The sequence below is a fragment of the Gavia stellata genome, chromosome 3 (genome assembly GCF_030936135.1).
Source record: "Gavia stellata isolate bGavSte3 chromosome 3, bGavSte3.hap2, whole genome shotgun sequence".
Lineage (NCBI taxonomy): Eukaryota > Metazoa > Chordata > Aves > Gaviiformes > Gaviidae > Gavia > Gavia stellata.
Window position 1 is genome coordinate 94,550,046 of NC_082596.1, and position 27,587 is coordinate 94,577,632.

Below are 27,587 nucleotides of genomic sequence, written 5' to 3' on the forward strand. Positions count from 1 at the left end.
GTTGCCTGGATAAGCTGAATCCTGCTTGCCTGAAGTCCCGGGTCCGTCACCCTGCTACTTGCATTTCTCACTCCCCTAAGGATCTTGAACACCTCTATTTCACAGTGGCTACAGCCAAGGCTGCCATTATCGCTCTCCCCGTCACTTCTGCCTTCTTTGTGAATAGCAGATGCAATCACGTGTCACACCTGTTTGACCCCTCCAAGGCCTGTATCAAGAAGTTAATCCTGATACTCTCAAGAAATGTCCTGCCTAATTTGCATCCAACCACGCTACTCTTCCAGCAGATGTCAAAGACCTTCAAGTCACCCGTAAAAACCACAGGCTGTGAGCCAGAGACTTCCTCATATTGTCTAAAGACTGTCTGCTTCCTCATCATCAGCAGGTGATCTGTAAGAAACTCCCATCATGACATCCCCTTCACTCGCCTATCCCAGATCACGACCCACAAGCTCTCTACCTGCCTGTCATCTGTCCCACAGAAGAGCTCCATACCTTCAAACTGCTCCTTCGCTTAGAGGAAAACTCCCTCAAAGCCTTACCTCCCCTCCCTGTTTGTCCTGAAGGACCTGCATCTGTCCACCACAGCAACCCAGTCCTGCATCCGTCCCACCACAGCACCCAGTCCTGCATCCGTCCCACCACAGCACCCAGTCCTGCATCCGTCCCACCACATTGCAGTTACTCCGGCAGAGTCACAGCCGTTACCACGCACGCGGTGCTAGCTCCGGCTTTCTTCCCAGGCTGCACATGTTTCTGTACATGCGCGGGAGGTGACACTTCCCTTTCTTATATGAACACTCTCCGTATGGGGCTGGCCAGCTTGTTGGACAGTATGCTTTTGCCCCGTGGTGTCAGGTGGGAATACAACACCGACTGACCACAAGAACCTTGTTGTCCTTCAGGCAGGGCAACCAACACTCCCTGCCCCAGAGAGCTGGCAAAACAGGCAAGGAAGGGGAGAAGCATGATCACCTCTGCTCCAAAAGGGAACACAGAAGCACGGGAGATCGAGACAAACAGAAAATTTATAGCAGTGAAACCAGATATCCTGACACCAGCCCGGTGCCTTAACCGCAAAACTGTTCTTTCTCCCTCTGACATAACTGTCTAGCAATTTGTGACCGCACACAGTGGTTTTGAGAGGGCTGAGGAGCATTTACAATCCCACTTTCTAAATGAGCTTTGCTCTGCCTACTTTAGCCCCCCCGGTCACCCCCTTTAACATTCAGCCCACGTCTGGCTGTGGTCTCTGTTTGGGGACAAAGAAGTGGCAGAGTGGCCACATCGCACATCATATAGTTTGGGCCTCCAGCTTTGGTCCTGGGGAGCACTCCACGCAGGGGACGCTCCTACCGATCACTGCAGAGTGAGAGGTGTTGCTGCGGGTTTTCCACGTTGGACGTGGGGAAGATGAGCTACCAACTCATAGGCACGCCACCCACTGCAGTGGCTTGTGCTTTTAACTTGAAGAGCTTTTGACACGCACTCCCTTAAACAGCTGCAGTGGTTTAAGGCTTTAATATCTCTCCCACCCTCCTCTTCCCTTCTTGCCTGTTACCATTTGCCAGACCAGCAAGCTGGAAGCAGCTGCACGTGTGCTTCATCACCACCAGCTGCTGTTCAACCTAAAGACATTGGACATTGCCCTGAAGCAGTTCAGATGCACTCACAAGCCCTGGTCTCTCTGCAGTGACCCTGGCAGAGGGGTGTAACAACCAGCAGCACCTAGCAGCTTCTAAACCTGCATCAGTTGGTTGACATTCTCAGGTGTGATACCATCACCCAAGCCACTGCCTCAAGTTAGGGCAGGAGGAATGCGGTGACAACTTCACCAAAGAGAAACGCAGCAAAATGTGATGCTTAAGTGTTGATTTTCTTCACAACTCTTACTGCATACAATCAACAACGATTTAGGATGTCCCTTCCACTAGTTAATTTAAAAAATAAATGAATCATTAACACTGCAATACGTTTCCCATCTAAAGACCGTGTGTTGACATTGCCACCTTGTTAAGTACATCTAAAACATGTTCTTCCGGTAGCTCCCAAAGTCTACAGTATACCAGAAAAAAAAATTCTCACTGTTTGAATTTAACACAGGAACGCACCAAGCCAACATTCACTCTGCTACAGCAACTAAATACATATAATTACTTGTTAGGGAAAAATGCTTAGCTGAGTACCACAAATACCGAAACGCATTCATCACATGTTGATCAATGTTTGGTGTCACTGCAGCCCAGAGTTAAGTTCTTGTGAGTTCCTGTAGCACAGAGGCTTTTTATTTTTGGGGTGTTGCGTTTTGGTTTTTTTAAACTTAAACTTGTCTACATTTCCTTAGAAGAATTGCTACCAGTTTTCTGAGTTTGTGCTATTTAGTGTGGGCAAAATTATAATGTGAAGAGGGGATTGTTGTACAGTCATTTTTAACAATTAGCATTTATCTTAAAACAATCTCAGATATAAATACCAAAACAAAACCCTACGTTAAGTTAATACACGGAAACCCAAGTGGATAAACCGGTTGTGAATATGTATCACTGAATATAGACTGACACTCCTATGGCTAGCAGAAGAACAGTGATCATCACTTCTTTTTTCATTGCAATGGTATAACTCTTACAGTTAAGACTCTTGCTTCGACACCGTGGGGCACGTTGCACATGCTGGGCAATAAGGACATTCCAAGTTTGTATTGTTTTTTCCATCTTATTAGTAGAGGGACACACAAGGCCTTCTGTAATGACACTAATTATTCAACAGTATTCGAATCAGCTATAACAGAAGAGTAAATTTTTTCCCCTTACCTGATAGCATAGCTTTTATATGAAAAGTATAGCTATTCCTTTGCTAATGCCACAATATGATTTTTATTTAAACCCTAATCACCAACAGAAAACTGATTTGCTATTAAAGGAAATGAACCAACCACTAACTTCTGCAGTCTAAAACCCTCAAGCAAACAAACCAGTGTCTTACTTATCTGCTCTGTGTTTACATCATAAACAACATTAACACACATAAGCTGATTCCAGGACTGTGATTAAATTTGACCAGCAAGGCCATATCTGAGCCCTTTTATTTTTAGGAAAGGGAAAGAAATTCAGTATCTCTGCTCCTATAAGGATGACAAAGATTTTATCAAGTTTTTAGAGTCCCTGAGAAAGTGTCACTTGCACAGATCACGGTGGGTGACACTTCCAAATCTCCATCAGTTAGAAACAAGGGCCTCTGGTGCTTTAATTTACATGACAGCCTGGAGCTGCAGGTACATCAACAATCCCGTGCTTTTTGTTCCATTATTTTTTCACTCCTGTGGTCTGAGCACTCACCCATTCCCACCCCAACACCTTAGCTACCACAAATGGAGACAAAAAAAAAAAAAACCAACAACCCAAAAAAAAACCCCACACACCCACACAGCACAGTTTCCAACAAGCTAGTTGGAGAAAGAATAAGGATCACAGAGTAGCTGCCAACCATCCCACATACCAGAATGAATAGAGTGGAAAAAAATTGAGGCAAGCTGAAGTTACGGGGTTAAATTCATGCTTGCTAGCCAGGTGCTGACCAGGAAGGCAAGAGAAGGTGTTTCCAGAGACTCAGCATCCCAGAATGGAAGGAAAAAGAAAGAAAAAAAAAAGAAAAAGAAAAAGAAATATGAAAAACCGATACACACACAACCCACCAAGCACCACCAGCTGCTGCTTTGCAGAGGAAGGGCAGAGGGAAGGAGGAGTCTTTGATACTCTACTCCACCCTCAGATTTCTGGATGCTATTGTGCAGCTGCTGGATGTCACATCTGGTAGCAATATACTAAACACACACCGCCCAGCTTTATCTCCCCTTGTTAGCGAGCACACCCAACCCATCATGAAAATGTCAACAGAACAGCAAGAGACCTGCGTCTGCGTGGAAAGAAGCTGGCACAAGAGAAGCCACGCTGATAAGAACAGAGGAAACATTTGAAGGACCAAGCCCAAAAATCAACCTTCCCCCTCAATCCAAGCCACGTGTACTGCATTCATCGCATCAGTATGAAACCTTGAACCTTCTTTGACTAGGATTCCTGGCAACACTAACGATGTCCTGGCAAGAACGACAAGTTTCTCCTGTCTCCAGCTTGCCAGGAAATGAGGTGCCACTGAGGTTGTGATTGTGTGGGACAGAGTGAATGCAGCAGAAGCTCCAGCTTACGTCTGAGTACTCACCAAGTAGGAAGCCCCACAAAGAGCGTGTCAGTAGGTGCAGCATACACTCCACCAGCTCCCAGTGGATCCACCCAAGGATCCAGTCTCAGCCTTCAGGGATTTCCAGAGGTTTGGCTCTAAACACATCAAAATCTCCCTCCATTCATGGGTCCACATAGGTACTCCTGGGAAAACGCAGCTATCGCCACTGAAGGTAATGACAGCCAACAAAAGAGTAATTGAAGCTCCGCACAGCAACATTGACAAAGAGAAACAAAACTAGGACTGGGAAACACAAGCTTTGCAACGGGCTGTCCTCAGAGCCTCTGATCTATTATACTTAATTTTCAGGTTCTGGGAAGACATTACCTCTTTGCATAGTAACACACAAATGCAATTGCCTTGACTGGGCATTGACTAGCCCACGTCTTACAACCTAATATATTCTCAAAACGAAGGGGAAGAGTGCTCACAGACATTTATCACTTGCATTTCTAGCTTTTCTGGAAATACAAGCAAAAATGTCTAACTCCATTTTTAATTACTTTAGTATCTCTACAGGATTTTATTTTGTCAAGACAACTGATGGCAGAAAGGAGGAAGTTTTCTGCGTATCTCAAGTTACATCAGGTCTCTACTTTAAATAACCACCAATAAAATTACTTAAAACAAGAACATGCCTTTATCAAAATTAAGTGCCATATGCTTCATTTCTCACTATTAAGAATTTAATTGCTCTCAGAAGATAGAATGTGAAATTCAAGTCCATAAAGTAATTTTCTCATCCTCTTAATACTCTGCCAGGAAAGACTTACAGAGGCCGACACAGGAAATATCAACAGATGCTACAGGCTATTTTATATTTAACCGGCATATTTATAAACACCACACATATTTTGTTTCTGCTGCTGCTTCTTAATAAAGAAAAGCAATCCCCTACTCACATGCAGGCTGTGTAACCAATGTATTCTATCACCTTGATCCATTATCTGAAATTGTCTAAGTTGTCATTATAGCCTCAGATAAATTTCATTTTGAGAGACACTCTGATCTTCCTTGTGAATGGAAGTAAATGTTACCCAGAATTTCATTAGGCTATTAGCAGCACCTTTTTTGATAACTGTCTACACAGATCATTTGCCAGAAACTACAAAACCATTAAACTATCCATTTTTCCCTTCCAGGAGACCCATATGAATGCCAGAGGACCCTTAGAGGTCTTAAAATTTTTAAGAGGAGGGCTACCTGTTTAAATTGCTTTGTAGACCTAACAACCATGAATATCGATCAGAAGATCAAGCTAGCTTGGACTAAGCAAAGTGTTTCTTTAATATATTCACAGAATGTTGCAATCTTTAAATTCCCAAAAGTCTACTCAGAAGCTTAGTGCACAATGAAAATGACTGCCTACCAATCATGTAGGCAATATAAAAAAATGCAGTTTCTTCTCAGATACAGAATGCTAAGATTTTCAACTGACATTTAATTAACTAAATTGAGAAAATACTATTCTTTACAGTTTTAGAGAGTGCATGGAAAGTAAGTTAGTAGACAAACACGTTCAGTCAACTTATCCACAGCCTGTAAAAATCAAGTGTTTGTTCATTAACTATTGAAAATGCTAATTACTTTGTTCCCTGTCAACACGTTGGCATTGTATTTCAGAGTGTCAAAGATGCAATGTTTGCAGTCTTCCAGACAGGGAAGAAACTAATGCCATTAATTTCTTATTAGCGCAATGTACTGATTTACTACAGTTTCTGTTAAACCAAAGACACCTCCCACTACAAGCCAGTGCAGTTACGTGCCAAAGTCCTGATGAGACTTCCACGAGGAAGCTTTGTGCCTCTTCAGCAGGTCTATCTCCGAATGGAGGCTTTGGATACAAAAAGCTATTTGCCTCCAAGCACAGAAATCTGAGGCTATAAAACACTTGTCAAGGCAGAAAAGAATATTTGACTAATTGGTTTCTGCTTGATGAAAGAAGCTAAATAAGAATTACGTTTCCGAGAGTAACATTTCGTCATAAAGCCAAGGCAAAGCCAGTAAGGCCGATGCTGCACCTCAGCAGGCTTGTTCCCTCTCCTCTAACAGTGGTTAGCTGCATTCTTCTCTTCTAACAGTGGTTGGCTGAAGTACTTACTTTAGTTTCACTGAAGTTAATATATTAGCAGGATTACGTCATGAGATAGGCAGTCATAATAACATGGGGTTTTTTCCTCAGCTATAATTGTCCTCTAATTTTAACAGGTAACATTGAAAATGATTAGAGGTTTCCAAAGGCAGTCCAACAAACAAATTCAAATTTAAGTTAGAACACGTTAAAAATAAGACAGTGACAGAACAAGCAAGCACCAAGACAAAGTGTTCAATAACCATGAAGACATTCGGTAAACAGCACCCTACACTGCGTCGCAGACACTACTTAGTAGTGCTCGAGACTGCAAGCCCTTAAGTGTTAATATTTTTCCTAGGAGACATTTTAACTACTCCAGGGTCCTATAAACCTGATGTATTTGGAGCTGTTAAAGGGAAATCTCTCAGTTCTGAACTCAAATACCAGACACTTACCACCACACAGTTCATTCAGCTCCCGAGCGGCACAAGCTCGGGTCCCGTTTTCAGCGTGGCTGATGACCACTAACCACCTTCCCTCATGCTGTTTCACAAGGGAATAAAGCACAGGTCTGTCTCTCTCCCTCCTCTTGCAATTCACACTTTAGTTATTAAGGAGTTTGAAAGCGAGACCAAAGAACAGAACGGGAATTTGTGTGCCACAGGAAAAACCTTGGAGAACTGAATTTACTTTTCGGAAAGCAATATGGCCTTCCAGCTGTGTGCAGCGGAGTGAGTCCTAAGGTCAACCCCAGAAGGAATTCAAGATACATCTTCAGCCTGACCTTGTCCTTAGAGAAAAGGTATAAAGCAAACCAGCACCAGGCAGTGGGCCTGGTACTCAATGGATCTCTGTGGTGAGAGTACAGCCACAAAAGGGCACATGCACTACAACAGTTGGCTTGGAGAGGACTACCAAGTTATAAAAGGATGAAGAAGAGGTCTCATCTGAGGATCATATCTTTAACAGAGTAACAAGCACAAAGGACACCCTTGATGAACGCCAGTATCACTGAATATTACGAGACTGAACAGAAACTACAGCAATGCAACACATGTTGCTGACAGGGGTGATCCTCAAGAGAGTTAAAGATAGTAGCCCTCCATCCATGCAACATACAGTCAGAGATCTTCGGAACCAGAGTCTCACGGCACTGTCCTGAACTGCCTTTTAGAAAGGCTCTTCTGCTTCCATGGGATGGATTTCATGGGTTATGTTGCTTCGCTCAACAGTGTTGAGTCACTGTTGACGGCAGTCAACCAACCTGCACCCCAGCTATCAGGTGTAATGACCGAGGATGGGGGTGCGCTCCTTGCCCTTAGTTCTAAGGTACTTTGTCAGTCCAAGGGTGCAGTGGGGAGCAGGGTGACTGAACAGAGTTACCTGCACCTCTGGAAAAGGAAGCATGGGCCCTCATCCACACCTCTAAGAGCTAAAGCAAATCCTGCCCAGCAGCATCACTAACACAGACAGGCACATAACTCAGGAGCCTCGGATGCGTTCGCAGAACTGCAGACCTCTATCCCGCATCTTGTTTGCCATCCAAAGGGCCTGGAAGCTGTCTCTGTGGAGGACACACTGCTGTCGACTGGGATTCGGCCACATTTCCTATGAACCAACTCATGTCTGAATGGTGTCAATTCTGCTTGCCCATAGATCACAAGGACTCCTATTAGTGAGGGCAGAAAGGACACCGTCCTTGGCTGCTTCCAAATTTTGTATGGTCAGTTATGGGGCAGATATGTGTTCTTTGCCTCCTTGGAAGTGCTGCCATCACAGTAAGGCCTTTAGAGTCATGAAGAGCTAAAAAGGCCCTTTGTATTTTCAATATTACAGTTTGTGATTCTTAACTTCTAGGTTTCACTAGTTAGAAGGTAGATTTTTATGTATTTTCATAAATATGTTTAAGATGAGTGGGTTCTTGGTATTTAGTTTTTAAATGAGAGGTATGTAACCCATGGGGAGTGGAACCAAAGTTATTCCTAAGACACTGAACATACAGAAGATTTCTCTATTTTTTTCAGTTTTACTTTGGAAGACAGCAGCCCTCTGAATGATTAATCTGTTTCACTGCTTTCTTGACAGTTATTTGCAGTTGCCTCCTAATGCATTAGCATAAGACAACTCTTTCGTATTGTTCTAATGCAGGAAGTCCCAAACGAAGGGTCCTGACCCCCAAGTGGGGTCACAGCAGTCATGACTGGGGTCATGAGCCCAAACGAAGTACACTCGTTTATAGTGGTATCTGGAGTCACAAGACCAACAAAAAGCAAAGCTCATAACTGGAAGGCTTTGAAACAGCTGATGTAAGAAAGTATTCAAGGCAGGCTTTGCATGACAGTCTTACCCCATACCAAAGCAAGAGAAACACTAATTATGCTTAAGTGGTTATTAATAATGAATTTTTGGTGCTTTATCTGCATTACTGTAGCAGCTATGGTGTTAAATTTTAAACTACTCAATTTAGTAATGAACTACTTTTTTTTAAAGTCAGAAGTAAAACACATTACGTCCACCATCACAGAAGAGAAGCCAGCTGGCAACTGCCACAATTCACTGAAAGGAGTTCCAGAAACCTCACAATCTAGTGATTTCAAATAAAAGTGTTTAATTTAGATATTGTTACTCAAAGCCAAAGGAGTATTCCAAGTGAGGCACCGATACAACTTGACAAAAATCTCCATAAAGTCTAGAAACAAAAAACTTTTCCGGAGAGTTCATCCAAGCTAGAGGAGAAATCCCAATCTACCCCACTCCTGGTATTCTATTTCTCGGCCACTCAGGCGGCCTCCTGGCTACACCTACACGGTCACGTCAGGCTGCCCGCTAGAAGCGGATGAGTAGAGCAACACAGTTGGAATTTAGGACTCAACATTTGCACAACGCACGTTTCAGGAACTTTATTTCAGATTAGCTCCAATATGTCCCCAGGATGGAGAGGGGACTGGGAGGTGAAGTGCCGTAAGTACACTCCGGGCATGAATCTTCTGGTTTGGTGTTACCTGAAACGAATCCAATTTGTGCTCTCAGGATTGCCCCACAACACGGACCAATGTGGGCATGATCAGCCCCAACTCCCAGTGCCCTGGCTGCGCTCCAAAACTGAGCTCCTGAGCCAAACTAAACCGTTCACATGGCAATGAGCGACTGTACCTTGTAACTTGGACCGCAAAGCAGTGCATCCACTATGGATCATTATGGGATAAATCAAAGATACCGTGATGAATTGAAAAAATGACACTTCTTTTAGCCAAACACAAGAAAAAAAAAACTAAATGCTCCATACCTCAACTAAAATGGAACACATAAATCTGGATCCTTTCTTCCCTCCTCCCCTCAAACACTGCTGGGAATTATTTTCCTACGGTGGAAACCACACTTCTAATATCCACTAGCATATGAAAAGTGTGGGTTGCTAGAAAACAGAAAGAAAAGCCCATGCCTTCTGTCACACGTTGTTAAATAAAATATGTTCACACTTAGAACTTAGAGATGTTAAAAAAAAAAAAGAGTTGGTAAAAGCATGAGCAAACTATTGGGAGCTGGTCTAATTTTTACTCTGCCTTCATTTTCCACATTTAGGAGCTTCAGCCTATGCAATACTTTTTGCTTTGGGGCTTAGAAGAAGATAGGTTTTTTTTTTTTTAAACTAGAAATCACATACACTATGGGCTTACATATTTATTTTTAAGAAATTGTAACTACCTCTCACTGTGCAATACGGCTACAGAGAAGTTCAGCAAACAAGAAGTTTAGCAGCTTCTTTTTGGACCTCCACGGAGATGATTGCCAGTGCTCAAACTCAAATTTTCAAATAGGAGTGACAAGTTCTTCCCTACTCTCATAACGAACAAAGCATCCTGACCTGATATTAGGACACTAGGGATATTTAGCAATTATTTTAGTGGGAAAGAATGTGTTTTCTTCATTAACTAGACCATGAAAAATGGAAATGCTCCTTTATGGTACTGAGGAAAAAATTAAGTAATAAATTAGTGTCTTTTTCAAGCAGTAAGATATGGAAAATACAAAAATAGCAGACTATGTTAACAGCAGCATGGCCACACACTAGGTTCCCACTAGATGTATCACCCCCCGTGAGTCAACCACCTTTCCTTGAATACCACAAAACCTCAAGGTACCAATTTTAAAATCAGTAATATAAAAATCGCCACAGCACTTGTGTATCTGAAGAAAAACAAGACCATAACTCTGATGCTTCCAATTACACACAAGCACACAACACGCATGCAGACTCATGATCGTGAAAGACCACAAAAATCATACAAAAAGTTACTCATTTAACTTTAGGGTGATATGAGCAACTTGGTCATCCCCTGACTTCTACTTCTCCAGGCAGAAAAATGTCAGTTTGTACAGTGCACTCAGAGTTGCAGAGGCAATTTTAAAATACCAGATAACTGCAAACCAATAAAGTTGTATTCCTAGGGCTGCGGGTACGGAGTCTGAAGCAATCAGCTGAGGTAGGAGCTGCCTTAGCCATCTCAGTCATTAAAATTCACCACGCTCCAAAGTATCTTTCAAAGTCTCTACAACTGTCAAAACACAATTTACCTTTTTCCGAGTTGCCAAAGTATGTAGGTTTCCCTTGTTAATTTATACAAAACAGTGAGTTGTCAATATGAAAGGCTGCAGTACACTACAGTTAAGATATGGAAACACCACCAAATATTTGGAAATTGAAGATGTGTCTTACACTACATTGAAACTAGAGAGCCAACTGTTTGGCAAAACAAAGAATATTTGTCACCTGCGAAGGCCTTTGTACCACAGGTCCAGCCTACCGCAGGAGTGTAAGTCCATATTACCTGTTGAGCATCATTATCATTTTTCATTAAAAACAGCTTTGCACTGATTGACTTGCCAAAGGAAGCAGAGGGCTTTGAAAGGCAGAAGTTCTGACGGGGAACAGAATTCGTAAGAATTCGGACTGGCTAACACTGGTGCTGTGCTTGGTCCAGAAATCAAGAACAGAGGTAGGAAACAAGCTGAATAAAGTGCAGCCAAGTCTCAAAGGATGAAAACAATGCCACCCATATCATTTCTGCTCTCCAGGTAAAAGGTTCAGATCCAAGCCTGCAGCAAGGGATGCAAAACCTCTCCGGGAACATAATGTGCTCAGGCAGGGTCCGCTCCGCTCGTTCCTCAGCTCTCACCTCCGCATCTGCAGGAGAGCCCTTTCAAAACACTCTTAGTGTACATAAAACACCTATGATCCAAAATGAAGAATAAAGTTTTAAAATAGTTTTTAAATGAGTCTTAGTGAACTCATCCTCAGAGAAAAAAAGATGAGATAAAACTGAAGACTTAGTCCCCACTTACGGCCCACAGTAGACAAAGGTACTGGCCCTCCACACCTTCACACCAGACTGAAGAGTTTCTTAGTTCAGAAACTTATTGCCTTAAGTTCACACCTCATCTTGCCTCCTCACTTCTCTCACATCCTCTCCTCCTACCCCATTACCTCAACATTTTAGAGCATGGTCTCTAAAAAAAGCGTGCAGAAGGTAACAGGTGTTCTATGCTACATAAAAACTTTGTTATCATACTTCTAGGAGAAAAAGGTGAAGTTCTGATTTTTATAATACCCGTTCTAGCAGCTGAGCCCTTAAAAATGGGTCACAAACAAGCTGGGTAGCAGCAAGAAAAGTAATGGCATAATCAAACTAATCTTACTCTGGATGCTATTTGTTCTTCTCTGTGTGCTACATACATACATGGCTTTATCTGCCTACTAAGGCTGATGATCAGTTTAAAGATGCAGTTGTGTCTCATGAAAAGAAGTATATTCTCTACCTTTGTGAAAGAGAAATTTCAGTTGAACAAGCAGCCAAGGCTTAAATCCTTTCCATCACGGGGCTCCTCAGGCTGCAAGCCTTTCTCAACGTGTAACAAGAATACACAATCACAGAATCACTAAGGTTGGGAAAGACCTTTAAGATCATCAAGTCCAACCACCAACCCAACCCCACCATGCCCACTAAACCATGTCCCACAGTGCCACGTCCACACGTTCCTTGAACACCTCCAGTGACAGTGACTCCACCACCTCCCTGGGCAGCCTGTTCCAGTGCTTCACCACTCTTTCAGCAAAGACATTTTTCCTAATACCCAGTCTGAACCTCCCCTGGCGCAAATTGAGCCCATTCCCTCTAGTCCTGTCACTTGGGAAAAGAGACCAGCACCCACCTCACCACAACCCCCTTTCAGGTAGTTGTAGAGAGCGATGAGGTCTCCCCTCAGCCTCCTCTTCTCCAGACTGAACAACCCCAGCTCCCTCAGCCGCTCCTCACAAGACTTGTGCTCCAGACCCCTCACCAGCTTCGTCACCCTTCTCTGGACACGCTCCAGCACCTCAGTGTCCTTCTTGGAGTGAGGGGCCCAAAACTGAACACAGGATTCGAGGTGCGGCCTCACCAGTGCCGCGTACAGAGGCATGATCCCCTCCCTACTCCTGCTGCCCACACTATTTCTGATACAGGCCAGGATGCCATTGGCCTTCTTGGCCACCTGGGCACACTGCTGGCTCATCTTCAGCCAGCAGTCAATTGACACCCCCAGGTCCTTTTCTACAGGACAGCTTTCCAGCCACTCATCCCCAAGCCTGGAGCGTTGCATGGGTTTGTTGTGACCCAAGTGCAGGACCCGGCACTTGGCCTTGTTGAACCTCATATAATTGGCCTCGGCCCATCGATTCAGCCTGTTCAGATCCCTCTGCAGAGCCTTCCTGCCCTCCAGCAGGTCAACAGTCCCGCCCAACTTGGTGTCATCTGCAAACTTGCTGAGGGGCACTCCATCCCCTCATCCAGATCATCGATAAATATATTAAACAAGACCGGCCCCAAAACTGAGCCCTGGGGGACTCCACTTGTGACCAACTGGATTTGACTCCATTCACCACGACTCTCTGGACTCAGCTGTCCAGCCAGTTTTTTACCCAGCAAAGAGTGCACCTGCCTGAGCCAGGAGCTGCCAGCTTCTCCAGGAAAATGCTGTGGGGGACAGTGTCGAAGGCTTTACTAAAGTCCAGGCAGACAACATCGACAGCCTTTCCCTCATCCACTAGGCAGGTCACCTGGTCACGGAAGGAGATCAGGTTGGTCAAGCAGGACCTGCCTTTCATGAGCCCGTGCTGGCTGGGCCTGATCCCTGGGTTGTCCTGCACGCGCCCTGTGAGCGCCCTCAGGATGAACCTCTCCATAACCTTCCCCGGCACTGAGGTCAGGCTGACAGGCCTGTAGCTCCCCTGATCCTCCTTCCAGATCCATCCTTACCAATGGCTTACAGCAAGTGCTCTAAAACAAATGCTGATTCTTGGGATAACACAGCCTACTTCGCCTGTTTATATAGGGCTTTTATTCCCCCATCCCTTAAATCCTCTTACTCTATTTTTAAAGAGAAATACAAATAAGCATTGTTTCCGCAGAACACTGTTTGTTATCCTCTAACACTCTGAAGAACACTGCTGCTAGCAATGAGCTGGAGCTATTGTTGAGTTCCTGTAACACGAAGATTTCTCCACCCCCTTGAGAAAATAGTTCGCAAATCCCTCCAAAGGGATATATCATATTTATATTACTGACAGTAATGTAAAGATGATCTGGTCGTATTTTCAAATGGAAGTTGTATGTGTCATCCACTCAGATGACCAGAAGCAGAACAGATAAGTTACATGTACTTTTAGATAGAAAACGAGTATTTTGGTCTCTGTTTCTAGCTTAAGACAGAAGTTTAACAGTGTCACCAATACCCGTCGCACACGTGCCTCACGGCAGCAACCGTGACAGACATAAAACCTGTGCCGCTGCCACCCTGCAAACTTCTACCGCCTCTCCCCCAGCCTGAAACTGCGACGCTCTCCTCCTGAAACTGCAGAAAAAGAGCGCTGCACTCTAAAGGACAAGGGACCGCAAATCCCACGGCTGTTTTAAGTCAGAAACAGCACCGTCAACGGCTAAGAAATACGCCATACCAACCTGCCCCGTGACACGCTGCAGGTACGACCGCCTTGGCAGTACAGCCGCCCTGCTGCAAACAGGGAGACGGCGGCATCCCGCGACTTGGGAGGCAGCAAGGCAGGCTTTTGAGCGCACCGCTTCACCACAAGCTGTTTCCTGGGCTTTGTAACAAACAGAAAGAGGCAGAAACAAACTAGCAAAAAAATTACATAGCAGAAAGTTAAAAACCAGCATTAATTTTTATTAGGTTTTTGTATTATTCATTGTGTACTGGTTGATTTCTGGGGAAAAAAAAAGGGGGGGGAGGCATTGCTACCGTAATATTGTTTGCACAGAAGTGGTTTTGAGTGGAGTGTGGTATCTGCAGAAAGCTAGACTCTCCAAGAAACCCCTCCGCACAAATAACCCCTTCCTGGCAAGCTCCCAAGCAGTTGCAAATGCATCAACATTATTTACGCTGTAAACTCCGTGGGGCAAAAGTTGCCTTTAAGTTTGCAAAAGTTCTAGCAAAACCGCATCTCTGCCCATGAGAAAGACTCCCAACGCCTATAAACAACAAAACCTGAGATCACAAACAAGTTTGGGTTTACCAATTTAAAGATTTACGTTTGCTAAGAGAACGCTTCCATAGAAGTAAAACTGAACACATGTAGCGCTAAAATTAAGCACGTAAGGGAAGATTAGGGCCCTACTGACTTTGGCGAGAGCAGATTTCCAGAATAGTTCAGTTATCCCTACATTAACCTGGCGGACAACACAGAAACAAACGTGGAGCTCATGCCAGTCTCTGCCACTGTTACGGATCACCACCTTTCGCCACTCACAGGGAAAAGCATACCTTGCGATTGATCCAATGTCAAAAGGAGGGTGCAATACTACTACTGCATTCTCTCCACATATGCTCCATGCATATACAAGGACTTTAGATTTGGTTTAAAAACTTAGAAAACACTTTATGCCAAATGTGGCGTTCATTAAGGAGTTTTATTTAGATTGGAAAATGCTTTGTAACAGAAAAATCAGTTTTACTCAATTTAACTCCTAATGAACAATATAAGCAAGACTTTTTAAAAGCAGAAGCATTCACATATCACAAAGTGCTGTATTTTGTGATGTTGCCTTAGAAATCAAGGTAAACTGAAGTGGTTAGTATCATCCTGATAGGCAATTGTGGTAAGAGCATTAACTAGATGCAGAGTTAGTTACCTAATGTATTTCACACACTCATGAAGACAGCTTGGCTTTTCTGGCCATTAAATCTTTTCTGCAACTGCCTAGATTTTATTTCATGTTTTTATTCAGCTTCATGTTTTTAAGCTATTTTGCAAGCACATCTCAGTGTTCTGTACACCGGAGGCACCTTCTTCATAGTCTTCAAAATATTTCTGCTTTTTCTGACAGAGTCAAAGAAAAAGTCTTCTCTAAATTGTCAATATGATCCAGCCTGGTTTAGCAGATTAATAATGTGCATTTTAGAGCAGCTTTAGAGAAAGCAAGTTCTCTTACATCTGTTAAGTGAATGCTAAGCGGTTACATTCCCTGTGTTTAAAATGGGGTTTGGTGTTTTCTGGAGTTATTTTTCTATTCTTATGTTATGACAGTGTTTGTGACACTGAATCATTTCCAATTCATTTCCAGCAAGAATACAGTAATCATGTTCAAAGGAGTCTGGGGAAAAAAAAAAAAAAGATCCTTGGAAAACAGAAGAAAGGAAACTCCAGTTCAAATAGCAAAACACACACGTACCAAGGTCACCATCCACTCACTGCAAAAAGGAAAAAGTTTCAGCTTTAGAAATGGAGAATAGTTGTATTGGCTTACAGAGTCTTTTGAAAGCTCCTGGAATATACCAGCCTTTTGAAAATAAGGTTTTATAAACCAAACTCATTTACGTTATAGCTGATTAAAAAAAAAAAGTTAGACAAAACATTTAAAAGTCAAACAAAAGCAGAAATAAAGTGGAACCACATTACAGATTTGGGGTAAATAAAGCTAAGTTTATGTAGCTGAAGAAACAGAAGAATGTCAGCATTTCTAGAAATACACTACACTAAAATCATAGGAGTAACTGAAATAATGTGATATGAATGACCATAATCAACCAGAAGAAAAAAAAAAAATGGAATAAGGATGAAACCACAAACTAATGCTTAGAAATCCTTGAAAGTTAATGAAGGGACTAAAACCGATCACTGATCAGTCAGTCACAAGCAATACACCCATGTCAGACTCGGGCCCTTTTCGGGAAGCTGCACCATCAGGACAATGCACGATTCCACCGTTTGCCACTCTCCACGCATCCAGGCACAAAACCATTGTTACGGGCTTCCTCTTTCAGAAAACTAACATGTGAAATAAAAATAAGCATCTCCTAGAAATAGGACGCAGCCAGTGCAGTTTTGCAGGCAATGTCTAAGACAAGGCAAATTTGAATATCCAGGTACCATCTCAAAACCATGAAATATTCTTAAAGTCTAATCCTGGTGGCTTTTATATTGACTGTTTGAAGGCATTATGATTAAAAGTTGCACCACTCCTTTTCAGACTTTGGCAAAGAGGTGAGAAGTTTACACAGGCTAAACATTGAACAAACATATGCACACCCCCCTACAAACACCCACCCACCATTAAGGCTACTGAAGAGAAGGAATAAATCACTAACAGAAAACAGGCAGAGTTTGCTGGGGCAAGCTCCGGCCCCAGGCTGAATATTCAGCCTGTAACGCCTTCCCCTCTCCCTTCGGGGGGCTGATGGATGTACAGGGCAGCTGTCAGGAGACGGGAGCGGGCACGTTTCTCCCGGCACAGACCTGCTCTTCCACCTGTTGCGGCCACGCTACGGACTGTGAGCCCTCTTTAAAGGCAAGAACCATAACTTTTTAGAACACGCACACACACCTTCAGGCATAAAAAGGAGGTGGCACTTCCAGGAAGCACTCTCTGGGAACCTCTTTCCCAAAGACAGGCAGTCAAAGCTCTGGAAGACACGTTGCTCCCCTGCGTCCTCCCCGTTCTTGCTACCCCAACAGCAAAAGATCATCTCCTTTCGGCCCTCTTGCTTTGGCTCTGGCACGTCCCCCAGTCAGGCCTTCCCCCCGCTCTGCAGATGCTCACAAGCTGTTCCCAGGCCCAGGGCCGAGGAACAGTGGTGGGAAGAGCCCTCAACATCATCTTCTGCACCGCTGTTCACAGTTCAACTGGGCAACACGTTCCTGAGCTATTTCCCACACGCACAACCACACAAGCCCAGAGGTGCTCTCACTTGCGTAGTGGCATGAGACCACCAGATAAACCAGGTGATGGTATTTAGAATCCGTGGCATGATTTTTTTTATCAAAGTCTTACAATTTAGGCTCTGCTTCTGAAGCTGATAAATTGCATTGTCATTCAGTATATATAAAAATCAATAGATGATATAGAATGATATTTCGGATACACTTCAGTGCCTTCAGAAGGAAAGAAGTTAGTATGACATGTCTTTCAGCGATCAGTAATTTCTGAAAAACTAGCACAATCTTGATGGACTCCATGTCTGATGATGCAGGGAAAAGAATTCATGTAAAGAGTTAATAAAAGCATTTCAACCACAGCTGATCTTATGAGCAAAAAAACATGTCACATCCCTATTCAACATATTACCAGACAAGAACATCTTATTGCAACGGGAGAAACTCGGGAAGTCTTGTTTTGGAGGCAGCACAATGACCAAAGCCATGCCTGGGTAACAGCTTCTTAGGCTTAGGTTCTTCTGCTGTGTTTTCTTAGTGCCCTATAGATCTAAAATTCAGTGCATTCTGCTATAATGGTAGAATTTGGACAGAAATGCCTACAGGACGCAGGGAAATATCTCCAAGCAGTCATTTTCAATGCTTGGAGAGAAGGGCCATATGGAAGAGCCCTTATGAGGAGCGGCTGAGGGAGCTGGGGTTGTTCAGTCTGGAGAAGAGGAGGCTGAGGGGAGACCTCATCGCTCTCCACAACTACCTGAAAGGGGGTTGTGGTGAGGTGGGTGTTGGTCTCTTCTCCCAAGTGACAAGCGACAGGAGAAGAGGAAATGGCCTCAAGTTGCACCAGGGGAGGTTTAGATTGGATATTAGGAGAAACTTCTTCACTGAAAGGGTTGTCAGACACTGGAACAGGCTGCCCAGGGAGGTGGTGGATTCACCACCCCTGGAGGTATTTAAAAGACGTGTGGATGAGGCGCTTAGGGACATGGTGTAGTGGTGGACTTGGCAGTGTTAGGTTAACGGTTGGACTTGATGATCTTATGGGTCTTTTCCAACCTAAGTGATTTTATGATTCTACAAAAGACCTTCATTTCTGTTCCTTATACAACATCACTTATTCTTCCTGTAGTTAAACTCACAGGTGAAGGTCATCACCACCATCAGGACAAGAGTGGAATCTCTCAGCTAAAAAGCAGAGCATGCTTGTGCACATAAAAAAGCATGCAGACCAAGATGAATACTGTCAGCGAAACCTACTGAGCTGGGAGAAACACTTGGGGGGCGAGGGGGAGTGCTTGCCACAGCATCGCCGTCTTGCTTCTGCTGCAACAGCAGCATCTAGCTGGTCTCATTACAGAGCTGAATGGAATAAACTGAACAGGAAGTATAAAGGAAAAAATAGACAAGATATGATTTATTATGTACTATACAAGAACCACTGGTTTAACTGTCTGCATTTCAGTACATCCTGACAAAGAGAGAAGGGAAAAAAGAAATACAAGTCAGTATTTACCATATAGCAACGGTTCTTAAAAAAAAAAAAGAACCAAAAACCAAGCTGTACTTGCTGCTCAGTTAGAAACCAAATGAAAGCACGCTTTGGGAGAAGTAACTTTAAGATCTACTGATGCCTTCATATTACAAGTTTGTTGCTAAAATATTTAGATAAGACAGACCATCTTTTAAATGCTATGAGAACAGTACATGTGTCCCCCTCTAATGAGTGGCAAGACTAATAAATCACGAGCTCTGAGGGGGGTCTAACTCTTCATCTGTGACAATTAATGTGTCACCCTCACAAGCAGCCCCGAGGCAAATCCCTTATGCTATTTTTATGCATGTATTGCTTTAAAACATATCTCTTCCAAAATTACACTTGACATTTCTTTAATAGACTGACTTGCACTCCAGCCAACCAGCATCATAGATTTAAAGACATCAGACACGATAAAGACCTTATAAAATTCACCTAATGCTCTATTTTCCTCCCAATATAGAGGGATAACTTCTCCCCCCAGAAAAGGCATTGAAGTATCTTTTTTTACTTATTACCAATAACACTCACTACACAGGGAGACATTTTTCTCAAGGTTCGTCATGAATTTTTCATGATTAAAAGCCGGGAAAAATAGTCTATGGTTGTGACCTATATTCACAAAACAAGGGAATGTAAATGTAAACAAAGGAATAACAAGAGAATTATGAAATGTAAATACCCATTCCATAGTACGCACAGAAATCAAAAGGCTCACCTTAGGGTAAGCTTATACTCTGCCTAATTTTTAGGTTAGCCCCTGATAAAGGCTGATAAAGATCACAGCCTGCATCATGTGCCTAGCACTTTAAATTTCCTTGGGTGCAATTTTCTTCAATACCTTTGCACACTGCTTGTGTGTAAATAGACTTCAACTCATCCTATTTCCCTGGGGTTTTTTTCCTCTCTTACTTTCATCATCTATTTTGTGACATTTGCAGACAAGCAGCACTACTCACGTAAGTTGTCTTAGTAAGAAAAAAAAAAGAAAACAATCAGTTGGCTCAAGCCTGAGAGCTTGTCTCTCCCTGTGAACAAGAGGAGAGGACGAGGTTTATGGCAGTAAATGAGGACTTTGACAAGGAAGCTGCAGCAGTTTTCTGCCAGGGGGTAGGACACCATCCTCTCCCATCCCACTCCTGCCCAAGGACTGCCATCTGTGTAGCTGAGACGGCAGAAGAGAGTGCGTGTCCTTGCCACGGTTCACCCCCAGCATATTAATTTAAACCAGAAATGAGGGCACTACAACGCTAAGTCCTAGGATGGATAATAATTGCCTGGATTTTATATCGATTCACCTTACAGGAAATAATGACTATCAATAGCATTTTTAATGTAACAGCACATAAAAACAACAACTTATTTTTTTTGTACCTCACTTCAAAAGCTGGCAATCTACAGTTTTTGCCCTGCCAATCTACACTCACAAATGAGCACATGCCAGTAGGCATTCTACTGAAAAACAGCCTTTCTTCTGCAGGTACAAAGTGGGAGGTGAGAAGAAGTCAAGAATTTTTCAACACCTGGGTTTTGCAACATTGGTATCTCTACCGTCATACATCCAAGCCAGGAGGTGCACAAAATGAGAGCAGCTCAGCATCTTATAGGGAAGCATTGAATGGGTCCTGGTCCTGTGAGCACTGGGAGCCAGAACGCCCCCTCTTCCTCCTCCTCCTCGGCTGCTATTAGAGGTCAGGAATGAAGATTAAACAAGAATTCACAACCTGACTCTGGCGTCCTACCCAAAGGCTTCAAACTCCAGCTCTTTCACGGGAGAAATAATTTTGCTGCCTCAGTGACAACAATTTCCACAGGCGCTGAGCAATGAGGGGGAAAAAAAAAATCCGTGATAATCAGCCACAAGATCTTCAGCTGTCTCACAAATTATTTAGGACTTTTAATCAATATTTGAGATACACATCCTGGAGTTCTGAATCAAAAGGAGAAAAACCACTTTTAAAGCTAGAGAAAGATGGAAAAGTGTCTCTGGCTATGTTTCAAACTCTCACTACTATTTGTAATATGTTAGAAAATTGACTAGCACATCTCTTCTTGCATCAGGCTCTGCGGCTGTTTCTTTCATTCCAGTGGCTCTAGAAGTGACTAACGCAGTAAGCATGCGAATGCCACACCACCGCACCACCAGTGCTTACATGCTGGGACCTGAAAGTCTCTGGCACCCATCGGAAAATGAGGTGGTGGGAATTGCATTTGCATGTCAGAGGCTGCTAGCAGGTTTTTGGGGGCTGTTCACACACTTTTCCAAAGCCCTCTAAGAGCACTAGGAACTCAATCGCTGGCTACTCCTTCAAACCATGGAAATCTGGCGCTCACTGGAGAGGAGACAGCTGCCCCGCAGAGACTGCAAGCCCAGGAGGATGGATACTTGCCGTAGAAAGCAAGCTCTTATTTTTCACATCCCCTGCTACGCCAGCAGCAGCCCACCGGGCACCAGCTGGCCATGCGCCTGCAACAAGGGGACCAAGAATATAATTTCACTGAGTTGCCTGCTGCCTCCAGCCCCCCGCCTGACACCCAGGTCCTTGTTGCACAGGTACAGTAACATTTATGTCATTCCTGAAGGCTTCCTTTTACAGCCTAAAAGAAAAAAGGGTGACAGAAAACCCTGGTGAGGATCCTGTGGAACAGATGCAAGCTGAGGGAACAGAAGAGTTCGTTACGAGTTTTATTTCTTCATACTTACGCTAGAGAACTCTAGTGGACTACACAAAATTAATGAGGACCTGTATTAAACATGTAGCCACTCCCTCTATATAATGAATACGTAGGCATTAAAAACCCCTGCTGCTCTACTCAAAGCAGATGGGGTTACGCTCGGCAGCCCTGGTTTTAATGCATCTGATAGTCGAATGTCATCTTTCACAAAGCTCCTTCTCCGTCTCCAGACAGAGGCTGCCGGTGTGGCTCCTCAAGCTACAACCGACACAATGCAAGGCTCCACGGAACCATCACAGAACGGAACTCTAACACACTTAAAACCTTAGCGACAGTTAAAACGTGGTTTCTCGTACTACCCTGCAATAAGAAAACAAGATACCTTGGACTGGATTTTCAAAATTGCTGAACAAGCTTGCTCAAAGAAATTACGTGATGCGAGCCATGTACTTGCAAATATACCAGAGATCAGCAAAACAAATAGGACTCCTGACCAGAAAAGTCTGGCTTTCATTGAAATGCTTGCTTCACTACCAGTGGAGAAATAATCACTGCCACAACACCAGAGGACAGTTTTAAGTATGCATAACTTCGCAATGAATATTTTGCATGATTGTGTCCGCTCTGACTTAAGGTTTTTCTATATGTTAACTGCTTGTTTGGAAAAAAAAAAACCCAAGAGAGATGATTCTCGCTATATTGTTTATTCCATGGAAAGAGTGGTGGCTAAGAATTCTGCACAATAAATGTTTATGAAACAACGCATGTTAATGAATACCTAGGGACTCTTCATTGCGTGAAACAGTGCCCATGGAGTAATGGTTAGCGCAAAGGCATATTTAAAGGCCCTTTCAGACGCATATGGCTGCACGCACAATGGGGCCGCTGTGGCCAGCCCAGTCCCAGACCGGCTGCGGGGAGCCTTTGTCCCCCAACTTGGCCTTCAGCAAGCGAACGGTTGAGGCGATGCAGCGCAATGGATGCAATCTATCGTATTAAAGCATGTCCGTAGGGTTCAGGCCAGGCTTCTGCCCAAGACCCAAATACGCTGGGTACATGCGCGAGGGTAAGAGATATCCTGTAAAACAGGGAGCAGGCTCTTCAGATGCGTAAAGGCAGGGGGCAAGGGACTGAGCAGCTGCAGCGCTCCAAGAGCTTCACGTCAACTAAAGCGTATTTGTATGTGCGCATGCCATGGCACAGGGATGGAAACGCGGCCACTGCAAGCTGAGAAACGCTAGCGCTTCAAAACGGCGGTCTCGTCCCCCGTACGATTGGACCCGGAAAGCAGCAATAAGGCAAGTTGGTGCTTGAAATTAAATAGGTTCAAAAGCAGGAGCATTTTTCACCAGGCTCCCAGCCACCGCGAAAAGGCCTCTCAGACAAAAAACAGAGCAAGTTACCACTGAGAGAACACAGCAGGACCCAACGTGCAGGAAAGGCTGTCAAAGGCGCACGCTAAACCAGGAAAAAATTCAGAGTAAAGTATTTTATTCCTCATCTTGCTTTGGGATAACAGCTACACTGCAAGTGAGAGGAGGTTAAAATGTTTTGTTATGTGAACAGAGGCGAAACTAATTTTAACTTGATTGCATTCCTTTAAAACACCAATTTCAGCACACCGTTCTGTAACAACCTTGTTCAGATTACGATCTAAATCCATACCACAGATGTTTCCCATGATCAAAATAGTGTTTATCAAACATGCACACATCCTTAAAAGAAGCAGCAATGGCTTTAAGCGATAAATGCAACTCAAAACCCCACAACTTTTTACAAATGTATTGCCCTCAATTTGCATAACATTACTGACTTCAAAATCTTCAAAACACGATACAATCCATTAATCGCCTACCCGTTATCAACCCTCAACATGTAATACGTGCTTTAATTTCATGCCACCTTGCATTGGCCAAAAAAAAAAAAAGAAAAAAGGATTCTTTGAAATATTAAGTAATTAAAATACATGACTCGCCACTGAGGTCCAAATAAGATGTTTGTATCAAATTCTGCAGGAGTATTTCTTTATCAACTGGTTACAAACAGGGATAAAGCTTTCCAAAAGCTTCTTTAAAGGGTTATATTATTCAGCAGGTTTCTGAAACTGTTAAGTTACACTCACATTTCCCACCCCCTGCACAAATTGTAGGTCTTTGTTAAACATTCTTTTAGCTTTTACCACGGCAAAGAAAAAAAGCGATGAATTGTGGGATGCCTCTTACTCCGGGGGAGAGGTTTTGAATAGAACAGCTGTCCAGAGGCCAGGCAAAAAACCCACTCCCCTCTGAGAATAAGGGGCTTTTTGTGGGGACGGAGTAGGAATTCAGAAGAAGAATTTATGGAATTGGGTAGATACAATAGAAGGTTAAAGAGAGGACTTCAATCAAGGGGGGGGGGGGGAAGGTACTGCAAAAGAGGAGGGAGGCATCGCCAGGCAGAGCAGCAGGGAGCAAAAACCTGAAACACTTGTTCGATAAAAATATATAAACAGTTGCTGGACGAAGGAGAGGAGGAATTCACGATAGCCTTGGCCCCGCGAGCGCCGGCCTGCGCCGTGGCAGGGGCTCCCTGTCGCGCTCCCTTCTGCGGGCTGGCACCACCTCGGCAAAACAACACCCCCCCAAAACAAACCGTGTGCGTGGGGGGTAAGGCACTCTCCGGGAAGGTGGGAAACGGGGGCTTGACTGTTTCTGTAGTGAAAGAGAGCAGTGAACCCAGCACTCGCTTCAAAAGGGCCTCTTTTAGAGGAAAGCGGAGGCCACAGCTCGGTGTATGTGGTCCGGTATTGCAGACCTGCGCTGGGCACGCTCCGGGTCCTAGCGACTGCAAGATGTTAAAATAAAGCTCTTGTCAAAACATATCACCCTTGCCTCTCACATGCGTCTTTCTTGCCTCAAAAAGAGGAAAAAAGCAAGAGAACGGTAGTTCCCAGACAGCGAATACCTGCATTCCTGAGCTATACACCAAGCAGGTCTCGCACTTGCAAAAGGTGTTATTAACAAATAGCACCAAAAAATCCTGTGTTGCAATGCTCTTGAGTGGGTATCTTTGTTCAAGGGTTATTTAATGCTTATCAACATAAGATGCAGGACAGTGCGTGGCGGAAGGTACTTCACTTGCTAACCCATTTCATTGCCCGGCAGCTGCGTCCACGGCAGGGAGGGAGCGCAACATCCTGCGCAGAAGGCTTGCGTGCCCCTATAGCTATGTGGAAACTACCGTAAAAACAATTTCCAGAAGTTCACCTCAATGTGATGTACCCCACCACGTACTTACACAAATACTTTATTCTATACGTTGTAAGAGAAATTGCCAAATGTTAATGCAGATGCAGTAGTTACACGGGTACAAGCCTCCACCTTTGCGTAACTTTACGCTGTGATTAAAAACGTAGTTTTTTGGTTAGACTTCCTCATATTTCTCAGTCACAACAGAAATAAAAGGAAGTGACAGGTATTGGTGGAGCTTATGAACTTCCTTAAATCTGAGCTATGAGGTTGGTTAAGCACACAGTGCTTGAACGCCTGAAACTGGATTTTTTTGTGGTGGTGGAAGGTTACCCAGCACTCGCCGCTTCAGAGAGGGTGGGTTTTTTCCCCCCACACTGCATTAACAGTGAGACTAAGAATGCGGCACCCCAGACAGAAAGTGTCTACACTGTCTATCCTACAAAAAAACCCCACAACACCCAACCTGAGGCCCTGATTCATTGAAGCATTTGCACGCCACTGAAGTTTGACATTACCGAAGGTTTTATTTTCCACACTTGGCTGGAACAAGGCTGGTACGCAGCCCATCCAAAATGCTGAGCAGCAGAAATGAAGCTTGTTACCCCACGCGTAACTGATGCTCAGAGATTTGACCCAGCAAGAGTGCTGCGAGATCAGCCCCCAGCTCTTCCTGCCCACCACCTCAGTGCCGCCAGCGCCTATAACGATGCTCTCCAACCCTCCGAAATAGGCACTGGAGTGTACGGCAGAGAATTCGTTTCACTGCACCTGCACTACATGGACAGGAAAAATTCTACAATAATTTGTCAGGATTAACCTTTTGATAAGGCATAAATTTTTCCTAGATGTAAAGTGCTTTATAAAGGTGCTAAGGTTCGTTTATATTAAGCAAACGCTGCATCAGCAGATTGACAGTAGCAAAAATTCTGATGCTGAGAAGAACTACTGCTCTGCTGGCCTTAATCTCTATCGCAATAAAATGAAGCTTAGCATTTCAGCATGGCAAGAAATGATTCATAACTAACCATCATTCCTATTTAGCTTTGGCAATGTCAAACAGCATAATTAACAGGAGATACTCGTGAGTTCACACATTCCAGATGTAGAGATTTATGTGGACTCTGCATCACCAAACACTGGCAAGTTATTTGTAGCCTCGTCTTTTAAACCTGCCTTTGTAGTTTCATCATATTCAGCGCAGCCAAACAGAATGAGTCAGATCTGAACGGTGCATTTAGCGCTCCTGACCTTACCCAAGATAATGGATAAAACACGACGTTGGTTTATTACCTTTTCACATTTCAAATCCAGCTGTTTTTATAAACGTATCAATATAAAAAAAAAAGTTATATGGCTTGTTGTTCACATACAACTTTTACTCTCGCTCAAAAAACAGCCCCCAGAAGCCTACAGCAAACGTTACCCGGTTCTCAGCCATTCACACCACCTACGTTTACATTCACGGCGCTTTTCTTCACTCTACCGAAGCAGGCAGGTATTTTTAGCCATGCCATGATGCATGTTTAAAAACTGATTAAAATAAACACTCCTACAGCATTTGCATTTGAAGACTACACATCCCACATGCTCGTCCGCTGGACCGAACCACGCATAATATGGTGCCAAAATATTTTCTTGCAAAACAGACACATCCAAACGTCACCCGACCAGAAGCTACCCTGATACTTTGCCAAGAGCCCAAAGCAACAACTAGTAACTATGAAATATAGTCATCTTCCTTGCTAATACAGAGGGGAAACCCTTCCGCACAGCACGCGCAGGCCCCAAGTATGACACTGCACCATGTTTTGAATCCATACTCATCACGGGCCGTACCCATATAATAGAGACGCAAGAAGCAGGATTGCTTGGTAGATTATCGCGTGCTTCATTAAACCTACTCGGCTTCTCACTTTTCCTTTGTGATAAGGAAAAATCTACTGAGGAACAAATTTGACACCTAAAAAAACTCCTCGATGTTTTCAGTTTAACTTGCCAGCAACAAATATTTTTATCATTTCAACAGCACTGAAGCATTTTAAGAGTATCTAGACTCACACGGAAGAATGTGGCCAATTACTAACAATGTTAGGTTTACCAGCCTTCAAACTTACTGCTGTCTCTATTCAAAATAAAGTTACTTTCAGGAATTTTTGCTTTTCAATGACTACCTTGCTCCCTTCTTTGGGGCGTGCAGAATACCTAAATAAACATCCAACTGTTAGAATCACATTTGCAATCAGTAGAGTATCAGAAATACGATCTCTGGACCGAGTACACATTCATCTACCGGCTATGACTACTGCCAGATACATTGCATCCCACGCTCCAATTCAGGAAAGTGCTTTTTATTCAGAACAAAATCTAGACCTCAGTATTGGCCTTAGTAGGAATGAATGTAACCACACATTTAAATACTTCCCTAAAATTAGGGTCTTGATACTTATCCCCACTGCATGGACAGGTCTACCAGTATGCAGCAAGGCAATGGATTCAGAAATTAAGGTCTATAGGTTTTCTCTTCTAGTTTGGGGGTGGGGGGGTGTGATTTCATTTGACCTTTTGGGTTGTGAAGGGAAGGAAAAGAGGGCAAAGTAAAAGACAGAAAAAGAGACTGCCTAGGGGTTTTGT